The following is a 17,954-nucleotide window of genomic DNA, read 5'->3' as shown; positions in this document are numbered from 1 at the left end:
GCACAAGTGTTGTTAAACACTAACATGGCTTAGACAAAATCTCCAAAAGATGTTCGGCAGGCCCTATCCTTTGCTGGTACTGGTGACTATGTCAGTACATCTAAATGGGCATTCTGTTACTCTTTGTTAATTTTTTCAAGCAATCCATGCTCGAAGAAGAGAAGCAGAAGTGAACCTGGAAGAATATAAAAGCTCCCCACCATGCAAACAATAGCACATTCTCCCAGACTAAACATAGCAAAACTCATAAAGTATGCATTGTAAGTCAAGAAAATATCTAGCAGGAAGGAAGATGAGAAATCCACCTGCTGTAAGACTGAAGTCTTGAAGACCTATTGCACTGCTATAGTGAGTACCTTACACAGAGCTCTGTTGTGATTGCTCTGAGACATTCTTACAGCAGGCAGCACAATATGAGCAATACATCAACATGTCACAGGAGGCAACCTTTAGTGAAGGCAATGACACATACCAGGATACTCTGCAAGACCTTTCAATGAGAGATTGTTCTATTTAAAAAAAAAAAAAAACAGGTCAAATTGATGGTGCCTAGTGAAAGTATGCAAAAAGAAGACCAGGCTGATATAGTGTAGACACAATCAATGGAAACTTCTAACAAAAAGTTGTGAATGTGCTCAATGCCCAGGGAAATGAATTCTGTCAATCCTTGTGAAAACATACCGTGTCTATCAAGAAACATAATTTGTAACTGGCCAATGTGTTCCCTATATTCAAGTCAAGTCATCCGAAAATGAGTTACACTTAACTGATTCTTATCCAACAAGACATGCAACTCAAAAATGTCTAAAAATAGTAGATGTTACAATATATCACTGTTGCAATAGCCCAAGCTATATGGGACATATCCTGCCAGGGTCAGACAAGCCTATCAAATTCCATACCCTTTGGACACCTTCCATGCATCCTATCAACTGCACTGCAAAAGCAGGATAAAATCAGGGGACAGGGTGCCAAAACTACAAAGCTTTCTTGCCTCAGAACGGGGGGGGCTAAAGCCCTGATAAATAACATCAATTATAATAAAAAATACACTGGTGCAAAAATATGGGGAGAGAGGGAGGGAGGATGCAGCTACAGTAACAGTGATCTTTTTGAACATCTACTGTTATGTTATGGTAAATTTGCTTACACAGATTTACTGTGTTCTTCGTTACACCATATTAGAGTACCCTAAGTTATAAGGGACAAATACCAGAGCTTAGAAAGCAAGGCAGGAGGGAGAGAGATTACACTCCAGCAGCCACTGGAGAATGGTCCCACAAAAGCCTGCTGCTCTGGACCTAGAGAAGGAGTCTAGTTTGTACTGCTTGAAAAAAAAAAATGTGCCCAGAATTCCAAGTTGCTGCTTCTACACACACACACACACACACACACACACACACACACACACACACACACACACACACACACACACACACACACACACACACACACACACACACACACACACACACACACACACACACACACACACACACACACACGCACACGTGTACTGAATCAACCCCTTCCCAAAATGTCACCCTTGTTTTCCTCATAATTAACTACTTTTTTTTCACTATTACTGTACCTCTGTATCCTGTACCTTCCCTGTTCTTCTTCCTCCATACCTATTCTTCCCACCTACTGCTCCCAGTAGTCAGCAGCCCAATGACTGTTTTCTGCTGCCATTCATCACTGACCTGTTTGTCCACCAAGTATAACTCCCATCACCTTGCTCTCTATTTGCTCTACTCTTTTCCACCTAGGCATCCACCGTTGATCCCTAGATCGATACTGCTCTAATCTTTCCTCTTAGACATCCACTGCCTATCCCCACCCCCCTCTGCTCTATTCGCCTCCCACATCCTCTCTCCTTAGGACGTCCCACTTTCTGCTTCTACTATCCCCCCATCTTTAGCCCCGCCTGGTCCTTCTGGCCACCTCCTTACTTCCCCCCTTTTCCTACTTCACATCCTTTCTAATCCCATATAACCCTCCTACTTGGCGAGCTGCCATCTTTATTGTCTTGGAATTAATTCCCCCGGCTGCTGTGCATGCCTGGCTCTAGCATCGTGTTACTATGCAAGCTATTTTCTGGTGGGTTTTTTTTGTCACTACTTTGTGTATGATGTCTGCCTTTTAATTACAGCTTAGCTGAATGTTACACATGCTGATTGTTAAATGTGATTTTCCAGCGTGCTTATTTCTTTTTTTTGTGTTATGTCGCCTTCTACTTCTAATTCATACTGAACGACCAGCTGTTCCACGGGTGTCCCACGTGGTCCTGTTGTAAGTTATCCCACTTCCGAGAGTAACACGGTTGTCTATCACTAGGTTTGATGGAAGTCGCTCAACATCCTTGGGGTATTTTGCTTTATTCTTATTAGTCCTTTTTAAAACAAATTTAAAAAACAACACTAGATGTTAGCTTTTTAGCTTTTTGTCTTGGACTTTCCCTTTGTTATTATTATTTTATTCCGGGGAACTACCAGCTGCTGTACGGATCGTAAGAGCTCTTACTATTCGCTCAGAGCGCTGCTAATATCCTTACTATACAAAATTACCTCCCTCTTAACGCAGTGCTGCCCAACTGCTACACGGAGGTTTTATTTAGCAATTCAAGCAGTCTCCTTTGGCGGAACATAGTCTCAACGCCTTACTTGGTCTTAGGGTCCGATATATCTTCGGAGGATCTGCTGAGGGAAGCAAACGCTAATGATTAAGCTGCACCACTACTCTGTGTATTCATTGCGCTATTTAACTCAGGGTCTCTCCTTTTTATGTTTTATGATGCCTAGTGCTTATGTGGCTTTTGGACCTACGGTGACCCTGGTAGTCACACACTAATCTAGTCCGCTGCTGGGACTGATAGATCTTTAGCCTACCTATGCACAATTTTTAACCCATCTCCAGCTTTGCTTGTTAAGAAGTGGGATGAACTTACGACACCTCAGACTTGTGTAGGTAGTTACCCTCCTAATCTATCATAACTGCTAGATGTTTGTCTTTAGCCTTATATTAGTTAATGATTTAATAACAGTCTGACCATTCAGGTAATGTGGACACTAACCTGAGTAATTACTGCCTATTCCAATGCATTTCATGGTAGAAACAAGGTACTAGTCTGGATCTTTTTTAACTCATACTTGGTTTAACAGTGTTGTTTGTTACAAGGTCCTTCCTTGCCCTTCTGGCTCTGCTATATTAAATTGGACTTAGCAATACTTTCTGTCAATTGCTGTATAAACTGGCTGTGGAAACACTCCGGTTGTACTGTTTGTTAAGCATACTAGTTAAGACTGCTGTATCTCTTCTGTTTTATGGTCTCTAAAGCACTCTTTATAGACTGGTGTAAAACTGCTGTTACAAGGTTCTTTGATGCATTTTAGACAAACTGCTTAGCAACTGTTTCACTTTTGTTCTCACCTATGATATTTCTGTTCTACTGTTCGACAGAATTTTATATAGTTGTAGACTTTGCTATTGGTCAGTACTTTATAATGTGATTGCCCATAACCAATTGTGCTATTGGTCAGTACTTTATAATGTGATTGCCCATAACCAATTGTATGCACTGAAATACTGGGTTCACTATCCTATTTTACTATTCAAAGAACTGCATTTTATTTTCAAATCCCTTCTATATCTGTTTGTCCTCACCGCTCTAGGTTTGAATCTCCTATCTTACAGTAGAACTGATAAGTATCTACCTACCCAGTGAAAGGACCCCCAGCAAACAACTCTTCCTACACCTCCATAGCAAAGAACTTGCCATCCTGCTTAGGAACCCGGTTCACTAGGAGGCAAGAAAGTACGTGTTATTTTTACTTAGTGGTAACATTGTACACTTGTATATTCCTGCTATATTTATGTAACTGTACGACCTAGCCAAGCCACCCAGCAGCCATACTCTCCTCCCCACCCCTTACTTCTTATATTTTTCCCTCTCCTTGGACTGTCTCCTGCTACTTGATATCTTGTTCTTCACTCCCTGTGAGGTGTCCTGCATCTAGCTACTTTTAGGAGCCCTCACAAACCCTGTTACCTCTTATCTCTGCTCTCTCACCTCTACTGTAATTTCTCACTTTGCCCACTAGATGGCGCTCTAAACCAGGTCATCTTCTAATACTTCCATCTTTCTCCCGTTCTTAACCCTAGTCTCAGTTTAGCCCTGAACACTCTAAACTAGACGTTGAACCTTCTTCTTGGCCACCCTTGTTTTCCTCATGATTAACTACTTTTTTTCACTATTACTGTACCTCTGTATCCTGTACCTTCCCTGTTCTTCCTCCCCCCATACCTACTCTTCCCACCTACTGCTCCCAGTAGTCAGCAGCCCACTGATTCTTTTCTGCTGCCATTCATCACTGACCTGTTCTTCCCGCTCCGTTCGCCCTGCGGGCTCACTCCGCTCCCCTACTCTACCCCCAATTCCCACCCACCCCCAGTGCTCCTAGCCATATACTTCTGTAGCCACACCCCCACCCATGATCTTCCTATCACTACCTACTTCCACCTAACAATCCCACCCCCAACCTCTATATCACACTAATTAGTTTATTACCTCTTTTCAAGCCCACTCCCTAACCACTTCACAGAACACCCTCCATTACTAATATTTTCAGTTTTTCCCTCTTAAACCACATTTATTTCATTTAACTGTACTCTTCTACCATTAACATTCTCTTCTTCATACTGCACTTCTCTCCTTCTCCCTCCTTTCCCTTATTCTATTTCTCTCCTTCACTCAACAAACTCCAACACCTTACCTACACAACCAAATGGACCCAACACTTAAGTATTATCATACTAACCTGCTACTCTTAATTACAACTCTTGCTTCTCTTACAATACCATACACACTAACCTTCATTGAACACTCTTCCCTTCCTGGACATTGCCACCCCTACCAAGAAACTTTACCTGTATCTCTCATTAACTCCCTCAACCATATTAACATAACCTCTACCTCCATCTATGTACTTCCAAAGTACCATAGATCTACCCATATTACTTACTTCTTTATCAAAAAAACCCCCCAAACTACTACTACAAAATCCTTAAACTTGTTCAATATCCACAGCCTCACCCACTACTAGATGGCGATATTCATCCTAACCCTGGCCCCAACACTGATATTACCAATAACCCACCTGACCTAACTACTCCAGCTATTTCCACCCTAAATAGATCATCCAACTCCCTCCTGATAGCTCAACTCAACATCTGTAGCATTAATAATAAAATCACCCACCTACATGCACTCTTAGATGTGCACTCATGTGATATTCTCTGCATTTCAGAGACATGGCTAAAGCCCTCAACTCTGGACCATGAGATCACCCCCTCATGGATACAACATCCTGAGATGTGACCGGATAACCAAAAAGGGTGGAGGGGTAGCCATTTTGTATAAATCTGAACTCCAACTTTCACCCTTCCAATAGCCCCTACCCTCAGAAACTAATTCTGAAAACCTTACTGCAAAACTACAAATGAATAGCTCCAAATCTATCTATCTAATTTGCACCTATCTCCCCCAGGAAATAACATCTATACTCTTGAAAAAATACTTAGTTACCTCTCTATCCACCTACCCCAAGAAACCATTGTGTTAGGTGACTTTAATATAGACTGGGCTACCTGTAATTCCACCAATCCTACCAATCACATAAATCTTTATGGATTCACACAAACAATAACCACACCTACCAGAATCCACAAACCAAACAGTAAAGAAACCATCCTTGACTGGATCCTTCTAAACAGTCACCTTGACTCTTATAAACCAGGTACCCTTCCAGATGATATCAGTGACCACATGTTAACCTATATCATCAAACAAAAAAAATTACATCCCCAACACCAATATTTTTAAAACCTCCCATTCCAAGAAATTCTTTAACCCTGACAGTTTTCAAAATGAACTTAAAGCATGCAACTGGTCACCATTGTTTCATCTTGAACTTGATAAAGCAGTAACCTACTTTAATACCAGATTTCTTCAAACCATGGACTACCACGCCCCCATCACTCATCCCGAATAAGGACTAAAACTGCCCCCTGGCTCACAAAGCAAACTAGACAAAAGATCCTCCTCAGAAATAAAATTTGGGCCAAATGGAGAACCTCCAGAAACCCAACAGACCACCTCTACTTTAAGCAGTTAAGAAATGCCACCAAGAAAGACATTCTCAAAGACAAAAAAGACTATTACCTCCACCTACAACAAACCCACCAACAACATCCACAAAAATTCTGTTCTGGCATTAACAAGCTTCTTCAACCTGGGCACTCTAAAACTCCTACCCCTTCAGGATTCAGCCAAAATAACTCTAACGAAATTCCTGATGCTTTTAATAACTATTTTACTGATGCCATTCTATCCCTAGCTAATACTTTACCATCCACAACCACTGCCCCACTAAATACCACTAATACTCCATCACCAACCTTTCTTCTACAACCTGTACCATAATCCCCTTACATAAAGGCGGCCCATCTTCAGAACTCTCCAACTTTTGGCCTATCGCCTTACTCTCTCCATTAGCTAAAATAATGGAAAAATGTATACACAGACAACTGCTCGACCACCTGCTCCAAAATAATTTACTTGCCAACTGCCAGCATGGTTTTAGGCCTTACCATAGCACAACTGCCTTGCTATCCTTCTCTGACACCATTAACAAAAATCAAAACAACCCTTTTTCCTCAGCATTATTCATTGACCTCTCAAAAGCCTTTGATATGGTGAACCATCACATACTTATTGACATTCTAAAAGCTCAATTACTTCATCCTCAAACTTTACAATGGTTTAAATCCTATCTAGATAATAGACAGCAAGCAGTACTTTGGGAAAATAATCTTTCTTCATCCCTCCCTGTGAACATTGGAGTACCACAAGGCTCTATCTTAGGACCCCTTCTATTCTCTTTGTTCATTAATGATCTACATACCAACATACACCAAGCCACCTGCATACAATATGCTGATGACTCCACCTTAATTTGTTCAGCCAAGTCCATAACCTCTCTCCAGTCCCTAACCCAAACAGTATTTAACAGTGTTGAACACTGGTTCATGAAACACTGCCTTCTTCTCAACCCCACGAAAACAAAACTATTGCTCTTTGCTCCTACTCAAAAGTCACCTCAATTGCACTTCACAGTAACTTCTAACAATGGAACCAAAATATCCCCTGATACTACTACCCATCTACTGGGGGTAACAATTGACAACAACCTTAGCTATGATGACCATATTAATTCCACTATTAAGTCTGTCAACAAAAAACTAGGCACACTCTACAGAATCAAAGCCTTCCTCACCCCTGTAGCCAAAATCACTATTGCTCAGACCCACCTTATCTCCACCCTGTTCTATGCTTCAGCTATATACACCAATTTATCTAAAACCAACCTCTCCAAACTTTCCACCAGTTATAATAACATAGCCAGATTTGCCACTGGCTCCCCATTTAGAACTCATCACTGTCATAACCTCAAACATCTGGGATGGTTAGAACTTGAGAACCAACTACTTTTTCAACAACTTGTTATCACCCAAAAGATCCTTTACTACCCTAATAACACCCCAATCCTCACCAACCTCATCACCCCCTACAAAAATCTTGCAACACTACGCTCAGCAAATAAACTCCTAGTCTCTTCCATTAAATCCAACAACAAAGCTGGGGACTCACTTTTTACCAACACCATAGGGAAAAGTTGGAACCATCTCCCTAGTGAACTTTCCAACCTTTCTTCCTCTCTTCTTTATAAGAAGCATCTTAAAGAATATCTAAAGACTCACTGGCTTTGCCCATGTTCCAACCCTGACTGATATCTCTTTCTTGCTCTCTCTTCACTTCTCTAATCCTCTTTTCTATGTTGCCTACCTGTAAAAGGTCTTCCTTTTTAGAACTCAATCGACTTCTATTATTAAACCCAAAAAAAAAAAACTGTTATTTTTAAATCTCATTCATTGCTCTCTCTCAAATTTTTGCTCTTTGTATTTTTTTTCTTAGCTTATATTTACTAAAGGACTCTATAATTTGACCTCACCCTTATGTAAAAAATGTAGCATTACTCACTTTAATATTTCTTTATACTGTATTTCTTTGTTTGTTTTGTCATTGTTTCTGCTTGGAGCTTTTCTCACCAGGCCTCTACTGAAAATGGACATGTATCCAGTTACACTAGCCCGGTTAACAAATGTTAAAATAAAATAAAATAAATAAATAAATAAGTAGCCAGAGTCCTGATAGAGTGGACTCTGGCCATCTAGACAAGGTCAGAGTGGTCTCTGACTTTGTCCAGAAGTGTCTTGTTATGGTGAGAATAACACAGATTCATAGTTTCCTAGGAGGATACTAGGCTAGCAGCTTCACAGGTCTTACAAGCCTAGTCATATTAAACCCAAACTACCCCAATTGTCCTTATTAAGTGGACATACTTGCTGACCAAATCTGTGGTTAACATCTACTCCTCCTGTCCATGAGGGACATAGGTGCCACCCAGAGGGTGAATTTGTGGTCTGCCATCCATTTGTCCAGGCTGTGCTTGAATAGGGTCAGCGAGGAGCTCTGATTCATGTGAACTGGAAATTTGTTCCAGAGAAGCGGCAGTCTCAGTATCTGTCTCTCCAGCATGTTCTATTAATGTCAAAGGTTAGAGTAAGATCCCTAGATCGAGTGACTTTTTGTCATTAGATTTACGGATGTGAAGTATATCCATCAGGGCAGGGTTGGAGACTGCCCTGTAGGCCAGGCACAAGTCTCCTCTCAGCAGCATATATGATACAGAATAGAGTGACAGGGCTTTTAGTCTATCCATGTACGTCATGTTTTGAAGGTCCTGTATTTTTCTGGTGAGGAACCTCTGTGGTCTCTCCAACTTCTGCAAGTGTCTGTTGAGGTACATTCAAAGGGGAGCACTTTACTCTATTAGTGGTCTGATGAGGAACAAGTAGAGTGGGGCTATAACTTCCTTAGACCTGGAGGTAATGCATTTACTTACTAGGTGCTCAAAATAGAATGCCTTCCTCACCACAGTGGAAACTTGGGGGGTTGAAGTTCAGATTGCTATTTACCTGTGCACCCAGGTCTCGCACCACTGGGTATGAGTTTAGGGAGTTGTTGCCAAAACTGTAGTTAGTGGGGTATTCTACTTTTCCAAAGGGAATAATAATGCACTTTTTTGCATTTAGTTTTAGACCATGGCTTTGGCACCAATCATTTATCTGTGTTAGCCCTTCCTGTAATATGCTAATATCACTGGGGGACTCAATGATTGCACCCAATTTGAAATTATCAGTAAACTTGGTAAGTCAAAGGCTGTTTAATTTAGCCTGGCCTTCTGAGAAGTAGATTCTGAACAGCAAAGGGTCTAGCACAGGAAATGTGTGGTACTCCACTGGTAGAGGTGTAATCACCAACTCTGACAATTTGTATTCTGTCAGTGAGGCAATTTGCACTGACACCAGAAGCTAAGCCAATTGTAGAAGTCGATCATTTTTTGTTTATACGGTGGCATCATCCTGGGTGAGGGCAGAATGCTGCTTATGGCTAGAGTCATACCGGTCTGGTACACATAATCTGAGAGTTCAGTCATGTCTCCTTCATATAGTCCAGGCAGGTTCATCTCCAGTTATTCACCCCAACATGGGCTATGACAGAGTGATTTTCTCCTTGTCCAGCCTGGTGATGGGAACGTGTGTGTCTCACTACTGAGTCACATATGACCAAGACATTTGATTTAGAGGTGTTTTGCCTTAGTGGCTTCTTTGCTGAGACACTGTTGTGTGTGGTATTATGTGTAGTGTTTCCTATACTTTTTAGTGTGTGTGCAAGTAGTTTGCACTTGGGAGGTCTCTGATCCTTTGGTAGGCTTGTAGTGAATAACTCCGCATATGTGGGTTTATGTGTCATGACCTTGTCTTGTGTGAGAGGTGAAGTGTACTGAGAACCTGTTTGATGTCCTGTTCATTATTACGTGAGAGAATTGATTCCAATTCCATAGTGTAATTACATCTCTCACATATGATATTTGTTTTAGGAATAAGTGGTTGCCAGTAATACATGGGGCAGTTGCCAATCAGACTGGTTAGAGAAATGGTGCGAAACGGACTGTCCATTTTGGTAGTTATACCGTAGGTACTATGGGGGGAAATTGGACCAGTTTATGCTCTAGTATTAACAAGGGGGCTTGTATCTGGAAGATTAAGGTTGAGATACAGTGGTAACACTGCCCGCAGTGCAACCAGGATGCTTGGGAGGGTTCCACTAACAAAAATCTATGGAAAAATTGTGTTTCAAGGCATTTTTGTCTATACACAGCAGCGCTAAACCTAGTTGTGTGATGTGCAGTGATGAGCAAATGCGTGGCTTAAACACAAGTGAAATTCTTCTTCTTCTCTTTCGGCTGTTCCCATTTCGGATTGCCACAGCGGATCATCTGTTTCCATTTCTTTCTGTCCTCTGCATAGTGCTCTGTCACATAAGCCACCTGCATGTCCTCTCTCACCACATCCATAAACCTCATCTTAGGCCTTCCTTTTTTCCTCTTACCTGACAACTCCATCCTTTGCATCCTTTTCCCAATATACCCAGCATCCCTCCTCAGCATACGTCCAAACCAACGCAATCTCGCGTCTCTGACTTTGTCTTCAAACCGTCCAACCCTCTAATATACTGATTCCTAATCCTCTCCATCCTTGTCATACCCAGTGCAAATCTTAACATCTTTAACTCTGCCACTTCCATCTCCGATTCCTGCCTTTTTGTCAATGCCACCGTCTCCAACCCATACAACATAGCTGGTCTCACTATCCTCTTGTTGACCTTCCATTTCACTCTTACTGGTATCCATCTGTCACAAATTATTCCTGACACTCTTCTCCACCCATTCCACCCCACCTGTACTCTCTTCACCTCTCTTCCACACTCACCATTACTCGGAACTGTTGATCCCAAGTACTTAAACTCATCCACCTTCGCCAACTCTATTCCCTGCATCCTCACCATTCTTCTATCCTCCCTCTCATTCACACACACATATTCTATCTTGGTCCTGCTGACCTTCATTCCTCTCCTCTCTAGAGCATATCTCCACCTCTCCAGAGTCTCCTCAATCTAACTACAGATCACAATGTCATCTGCAAACAACATAGTCCATGGGGCCTCCTGTCTGATCTCGTCTGTCAACCTGTCCATCACCACTGCAAATAAGAAAGGGTTCAGAGCTGATCCTTGATGTAATCCCACCTCCACCTTAAACGCATCTGTCACTCCCACTGCAGACTTCATCACTGTCACACTACCCTTGTACATATCCTGTACCTCTCTTACATACTTCTCTGCCACTCCTGACTTCCACATACAATACCACATCTCCTCTCTAGGCACCCTATCATATGCTTTCTCCAAGTCCACAAAGACACAATGCAACTCCTTCTGACCTTCTCTATATATCTCCATCAACACTCTCAGAGCAAACATCGCATCCATAGTGCTCTTTCCCGGCATGAAACCATACTGCTGATCACTAATCATCATCTCCCTTCTTAATCTAGCTTCCATTACTCTTTCCCATAACTTCAAGCTGTGACTGATCAGTTTTATCCCTCTGTAGTTACTACAGCTCTGCACATCACCCTTATTCTTAAAAAAAAATAGGTACCCACACACTTTTTCTCCACTCCTCAGACATCCTCTGACTTTCCAAGATTTCATTAAACAATCTGGTTAAAAACACAGGCAAAATTAAACAGTTTTAAACTAATCTACCAACAGGAAAGTACACAATGAACCTTTCTCCAGCAGTCCCCAGCTCAGACAAGGCTGTATCCAGTTTTCTAATCTACTCCACAAAAAACAATAGTATGGGACAGCCAGTTGGAAATTGTCTGTTTTGACACTGCTAGTTCTCAAAGTAACCCTATCTTTGTGAAAAATGAGATACAGATGACTCACTATAAGAGCTTGTCACGTCTTGCAGAAGTTAGAACAGTAACACTGTATTTCAAAATAAGACCTTCAAATTAGCCTCATGAGCAGGCTCAAAACGAAACAGTGTAAGATTTTACAGAATAAAATTAAGATCCCAAGAAGGAGCAACCTGCATTCTAGATGTAAAACCTTTTTCAAAAACTGTTTTACCTGATGCAGGGTAGAAAGGATGGATCTAAGGTCAGACAAGCAGATATGGACAAAATATGACACTTGACTGAAAATTAAGAAAGACCAAAGAATGATAATTCACACAAGTACTAAGAATCACATGATATGAATCTTAAAAGGGTCCTTGTACTTAGTTTGACCCCAATTGGTAAAGCTTTTCCACTTGCCCATATATAATTTTCTAGTAGAAGGTTTCTTCGTCTCCATTAACACCTAGTGCACATCCTGTGAAAACAAGGTGCTTAAAAGGCATTAACATTTTATCACCCACACAGTCAGCTAAAGAAGTTGAATGTCGGTGTATACCAAACAACTCAAGTCCTATGTGAGTAAGTCCATTCTGTGAAGAAGCTTGTGGTAAATGTCCTTGGTCATTTTCTAGAGAGGGGAGAATTACTGTTGCCTGAATCAAAACTGGGCCACCACAATATTTATTTAACATTTGTTTACCAGGAAAGTCCGACTTGGAACAAAGCCAATTTTCAGTGGAGGCATGTCTTTATAACGTGGGAGGAAACTGGAGCACACAGAGGAAATCCACACGAATGCAGGGAGGACATGCAGACTCCACACAGAAGGCACCCCAGACAAGACTCGAACTGGAGAACCTCTTGCTGTCAGGCGACAATGCTAACGCTGTACCACTGCATGTACAATAAGCTTTGTGGTTTCCTTCTCTGTCTTTAGAAGAACCTTGATTATCAGAGGAAAAGCATACAGGAACATTCCAATCCATGGGAAAGAAAAGTCATCTGTTTTCCAGGTTTCTGTGCAAGGAGTCCTGAAGCATAATTTCCTTAACTTTCTGTTGTGACTGGAGTTCCCCAAAGATGAATGAATTCCTGGTAGACCCATGAGTTCAACTTCCATTCATGAAGGTCTGCCCTGGTCCTACTCAGCTTGTCTGCAACAATGTTTTGCTTGGACAGAATATAGGCAGCCTGAAGGTACAAACTGAACAGAGTTGCTAGATCCCGGACTACCACAGCTAATCTGTAACGGGGTCTGTAGGACCTGGATCCCCACCATTTGTTTATGTTCCACATAACTGTGGTGTTGCATGCAGTTACTAGAAATGGGCCTGGAGTACAAAGATGTTTCAGAGATTTGAGAGCATTTATTACAGCTGCTACTTGTTTATCACTATTTGTTTTAACTTGTTTAGCTTGTTCCAGTGGCCCAGAAATTTTACTCCCTGATACTTACAAACTGAGTAGGGGCTAGAAGGGAGAAAGGGTAACCTGAGTTCAGAGACAATATATTTACCCACCACAAAACCCAGCACTAGATTTTTAAAAAAAAGGGGTGCTGATGCTGAGACCACACTGATGTGACAAACCACTGAATTTTCCTCCAATTAAGTATGGCCAAAAGAATCATGAGAATAGCAGAGGCTGTGAAACCTACAATTCTGAGATATTCCCTGGCAGATATCAAAGTCTGGTTAGAGAATATCAGAAACTGCTAACATTCTACTTTGTCCTAGGGAATAACGGCCGGCATAACTGATGTATCTAGTAGACATCCCAGAAATGCTATCTTGTGGATGTAATGACAAGACTTCTTTTTGTTCATCGGAAACCCCAGACTGACAGCTGAAGAAAGAATCTGCAGAAAATAAGGAAATTATCTAAATACAGGAAAATGTGAATGAGCTACAGCCTATAATAGGCTACTACAGGAGCCAGGCACTTTGTAAACAATCTTGGACCCATAATTAAGCTAAAGGATAATGCAGAAAACAGAAAATGTAAACAGGAACTAAAAAATTCATAAAAGTACCTGAATTCTTTGCTGATTACAATATGATAAGCATCTTTTAAATTTAAAGGTACCAGAAAATTGAGAGGTGGAATGAGAGATAACAGACACAGACAGCATTTTCAACTTTGGAGTTTTAATGTGAAGTTTTAGAAAAAAGAAAGGGCAGGTAGGTCTCCAGAAACTTTCTTTCTCTGAAATCAGAAATATTCTTGAATAAAATCCTTTCTCTTTGATGTGGAGGAATAACTTCTATGACACTACAAGACAAAATCTGATCAAGATAAGAGGGAACAGGAAAATTTGATTGCGTGGATGAAGAGAAATCATTTGAGAAAGATGAAAAGAATCCCCTGTCAAATGTAGCTTTTTTGGAATGATTCTCAGAACCCAAATATCTTGCGTTATCTGGTGCCACAGAAAAAAATGAGGACCTTGACTTTGGCATAAATTTACAGGACTGCTATGTTGGGAAAGGGAAAACACCTACAAAGGAAATATAGTCAGTCTGTTTTCTTAGATTGCTCTCGATTCTGGGAGGACCCCATTTTGTCTGTGCTTGAGAAAGCTTTTTCTTTTTCCTGAAAGAAGAAACTGAACTGAAAGAAATGCTATTATTATATTTTAGAAAGGAGGGTTGAAAAATCTGAGTACCCAACCCTTTGTTAGCTTTCCCCATTTAGCAAACATTTTAAGGATCTCAACAGAGGAAGATGAAATAATGCTTCTTTATCTAGTTACTTTGACAGAGAAATTACTGTAGGATCAGACCTGGGGTTAGTAAAAATGTATTTCTGAATATGAAGAACTTGTGTACAGTTTACCAGACTTTCTGGCACCAGGTGGCTTACTATTTGCTAGTTGCCAAAAAATATCCTCTCAGCTGGCAACACAGAAGGAAACAAAGAAGTTATGTAGTTACCATAACATTTCATGTGTGTTGTCCTTTATTCTCACTAGTGGGTCAGATCTGATCCATCGGATCTGTCTTGGCCTTTACATAAGCTCAAGGTCCTCAGCTAAGCTTATGGGCATTTCCCCTACCCATAATGCAACTCCCCTACCATCTCAGATCTTGTTTGCCCTCAAGCAGTGACAAGGTGAATAATCTTATCATTAGAACCCACATTATTTCTGAGGCTACAGAATCCTGAAAAGATCCAATTAGAACTACTCGGTCTCCCAGGAGTATAGGCAGGGGGTATGGTGGGTGGGTTGTGAAAATAAAGGACGAGATGGACAACACACATGGAACGTCATGGTAAGTACATAATTTCTTTATGTGATGTTGCCAATCTTGTATTTATTTTCACTGGTTAGGACCACATCCCTAGCTACCCGATTCTTGGGTGGTTCATGGGAGAATATTCCACAAAACCATAGAACCAAAGGAAGCTGTACTCCTAGAGGCCAAATCCAACCTGTAATGAGTAATAAAGGTATGTGGTTTAGCCCAAGTTGCTGCAGCACAGATACTGTCCAGAGGTAATCTAGCCTGGAAAGCTGCAGAAGTGGCCAATGATCTGGTGGAATGACCCTTGATAGGATTAGGTACAGTCTTGTTGTTAGAACTGTATATGAAAGCTATGCATTGTGAAAGCCAACTGGATAATGTTACCTTAGAGACTGATTGGCCTTTCTTAACCTCTGAATAGGAAATAAATAGTTGATCTGACTTTCTAATTTTTGATGTCCTATGCAAACAGAAACATAACTGTCATAAACGTCTAGAAGATGTAAGGTATACTCTCCTTTGTTTTGGAAATTTGGGAAGAATACTGGTAAATCAATAGACTGATTGAGGTTACTCTCTGAAACTACTTAGTGTAAAAAGGAAGGATTAGTGTGTAACGAGACTATGTTCTTGTGGAAAACTATGTATGCAGGCTTGGAAGACAAGGCCTGCAATTCCGAAATTCTCCTTGCTGAAGTAATAGCTACTAAAAATAGCATTTACCATGTAAGATATATTTAACTTCACATGTAGCAGATGGTTCAAATGGAGGGGAAATAATTTTAATCAGCATGAAATTCAAGTCCCAAGACTGAACTGGGTTTCTATATGGAGGTCAATTTAAAGTAGTTCCTCTGCCTCCAAGGAATGCTTTGCATAGTCTGTTTGACATGATAGCCAAACCATTTTCTCCTATGTGAAAATTAGAGATCACTGCTAACTGTACCCTAATAGTAGCTGCAGTGGCTCTGTCACTGAATAACTTGGTTAAGAAGTCTAGGATAGAATGTAATGGAGCTGTGAAAGGGTCTATATGATTAGTATTGGAATAAACAACAAATCTTTTCCATTTGTTCTTGTACAATTTTCAAGTAGAATTCTTATGGGAATATATCAAAATGTGTTTAACTGGAGAGGAAGGGAGCAGAAACCTGGCTATCATGGGAACTTGATCAGCCAAGCTGTTAGTTTGAGACTGTCCAGATTGGGATGAACCATTCCTGATGGATGAGTCAGCAGATCCGGAGCTGGGTCCAGAATCCATGGTCCCTCCCGTACGTGAGGCCGAATGAAGGGGAACCATATCTGTCGAGGCCAATAGGGGGCAATTAGGATCACTGTGGTCTCCAACAAAGTTGCTTTCTGTAGGACCTTGGGAATTAAAGGTATTGGTGGAAAAGCATAAGGAAGTCCAAAGGGCCAATCATGAACAAGTGACTCCCCTGCTGGGGGGAATCAGGGCAAAGTAGTTGCTGCATTTGGCACTGATGGGTGATGCAAAGTGATTGCAGCAAGTCTGGCCCCATTTTCAGAACATGTCTTCTGCAACTTTCAAACTGAGGGACCACTAGTGAGGCCACAGAATGTCTCTGCTCAGTTTGTCTGCAATCACACTGGACTACCCTGGGATGTGCTTTGCTATGAGAAAATGGTTGGAGTCCTCTGCCCATTGCCAGACCCTCAGGGCTTCTAAACATAGGGGATACAATCTGGTTTCCTCCTGTTTGTTTATGTACCAGACTACAGACATGTTGTTGGGCTGAATCACTATTGTATGTAGAGGGAGGGTATCCTGAAATGCTTGCAATCCCAAAAGCACTGCCCTCATTTCTAGAAAATTTATGTGCAAATGGGCCTCGTGTTGTTGCCAAGTACCTTGAACAGTGTTTCTAGGAAAATGTCCCCCCTTGGGGAAGCACCCGTGGTCACCGTGGTTTGGGGCTGAGGGGGAATAAAAAGACATCCCTAAGACACCAGGGGAGAACTGAGCCACCACTGAAGGTCTCTTTTTCATGAGCTGGTTATGACAAACGTCTGTGTCATCGGAAGATCTAGAAACGACCATTGTGTCGAGAGTAACCACTGGAGGATTCTCATGTGAAATTGAGCTAGTGGGATTAGATCAAATGAAGCTGCCATTTTCCCTATATTCTACCAAAACTAGCTTGGCAGAAGCCAGTTTCTTCCTGGTAAGTGTCCTTACATGACAACAAAGATCAGGTACCCTGTCTTGAGGAAGTTTTGCTGATAAAATTGTTGTAGCTATCTTAGTTTCTATGAATACTAAGGACTGACATGGCTCTAGAGCATATTCATTGTAATTCCTAAGGAGGAACAGAGCTGCAGAGTGTAATCCCTGGGCTGTAGCAGAACATGCCTGGTTGGGGAGGAAATAAGCCAGTCGTCCAGATATGGAAACACATGGAATCCTTTGCCTCTCAGGTGAGTGGTGACTACTGCCATGCATTTGGTGAACACTCTGGGGGCTGTTGTGAGACGAAAGGGCAGAGCTCGAAACTGGAAGTGACTGGCTCCTGGATCTCATGTCCATTAGAATATGGTAGTATGTATCCTGAAGGTCTATGGAGCACATCCAACTGCCTTTTTCCAGAAATGGAAGAATTGACTGCAGTGTCACCATCCAGAACTTGGATTTCTAGACATATTTGTTCAGATTGCCGAGATCCAGAATGGGTCTCCAGTCCCCTGTTTTCTTTGGAACCAAAAAAAATCTTGAGTAAGTTTCAGATCCTATCTGGTCTGCGGGGACTTTTT

At 41.4% G+C, this 17,954-nt stretch overlaps 1 protein-coding gene across 1 annotated transcript in view; it reads right to left on the bottom strand.

The window, feature by feature from the left end:
- Window positions 1–17,954, bottom strand: part of DNAH2 (dynein axonemal heavy chain 2) — a 6,636,854-nt gene that overhangs the window by 1,220,194 nt on the left and 5,398,706 nt on the right. The window lies entirely within an intron of this gene.

Source organism: Protopterus annectens, chromosome 7.part0 (genome assembly GCF_019279795.1).
Source record: "Protopterus annectens isolate FY-2018-M chromosome 7.part0, PAN1.0, whole genome shotgun sequence".
Classification (NCBI taxonomy): Eukaryota; Metazoa; Chordata; order Ceratodontiformes; family Protopteridae; genus Protopterus; species Protopterus annectens.
This window is presented reverse-complemented; position numbering and strand designations above follow the sequence as displayed.